Source organism: Sus scrofa, chromosome 9, assembly GCF_054392235.1.
Source record: "Sus scrofa isolate SSC_HxYL_T2T_F1_AM1 chromosome 9, Sscrofa_HxYL_maternal_Yorkshire_Landrace_v2.0, whole genome shotgun sequence".
In the NCBI taxonomy this organism is placed as follows: domain Eukaryota; kingdom Metazoa; phylum Chordata; class Mammalia; order Artiodactyla; family Suidae; genus Sus; species Sus scrofa.
In genome coordinates, this window is record NC_139391.1 from 135,444,569 (window position 1) to 135,445,527 (window position 959).

The following is a 959-nucleotide window of genomic DNA, read 5'->3' on the forward strand; positions in this document are numbered from 1 at the left end:
ACCTACCTTATAATGTTATTGTGAGAAGCAAATGAGTTCGGAGTTCCCGTTGTGGTGCAGTGGAAATGAATCCGACTAGGAACAGTGAGGTTGTGGGTTCAATCCCTGGCGTCGCTTAGTGGGTTGAGGATCCGGAGTGGGCGTGAGCTGTGGTGTAGGCCGCAGATACAGCTTGGATCTGGCGTTGTTGTGGCTGTGGTGTAGGCTGGTGGCTACAGCTCCAATTAGACCCCTAGCCTGGGAACCTCCATATGCTGCAGGTGCGGCCCTAAAAGGACAAAAGACAAAAAAAAGAAGTAAATGAGTTAATAATATATAAAGTCCTTAAACTAATACTTGGTATACATAGTGAGCATTCCATAAGCACGATTATCACTTGGTTTGATAAAGGAAAACACTCACAGGATAAAATCTGTGCTCAGGAAGCTCATATTTTAGTGAGGAGAATGAGCATGTGAACAGTGATTATGCAATGCAGCAAATGCTTTATCGATGCACGTGTGGGGAACTCTGGGGAGAAGTCATGGAAGATCCCGGAGGACGTGACATTTGAGCAGTCCTTTTTTCCCCCTCATGTCCTGGCACTCAGGCTAGAACCAGTGGACTGGAAGCCGCTGGTACTGAATCCGTGATACTGAGAGGGCCAGAGCCCTTTCCCTCTACCTCTGTACATTAGGGGGGCTGAGACCACACGCCCAATCCCCCAGCCAAGAAAAGGAGGGTCGAGCAGTTGAATAGGACATTAATCAGAGAGGAAGGTTCCTGGCGGTGTGAAGAGATGCTAACATGCCAGGTGAGTGTGGGACAGCATTGTTTACTGGAGGACCATCAGGTAAGTCCCTACAAGGACGTCTTATCTAAAGAGACTTGCTACCTCCAGGCAACATGAGAAGCTGCTTCTGAGCCCAGCCATTTCTGCTAAATGCCACAGTCACAACCTGGGAGTTAGACGCAGGCCC

At 48.8% G+C, this 959-nt stretch overlaps 1 non-coding gene across 1 annotated transcript; it reads right to left on the reverse strand.

Moving 5' to 3' along the window:
- Positions 1–571: 571 nt before the first annotated feature.
- LOC146400207 (small nucleolar RNA SNORA57) lies at positions 572–721 on the reverse strand. The gene has a single exon (XR_014816949.1). It is a non-coding gene; the product is annotated as a small nucleolar RNA SNORA57 (small nucleolar RNA).
- Between the last annotated feature and the right edge of the window lie 238 nt (positions 722–959).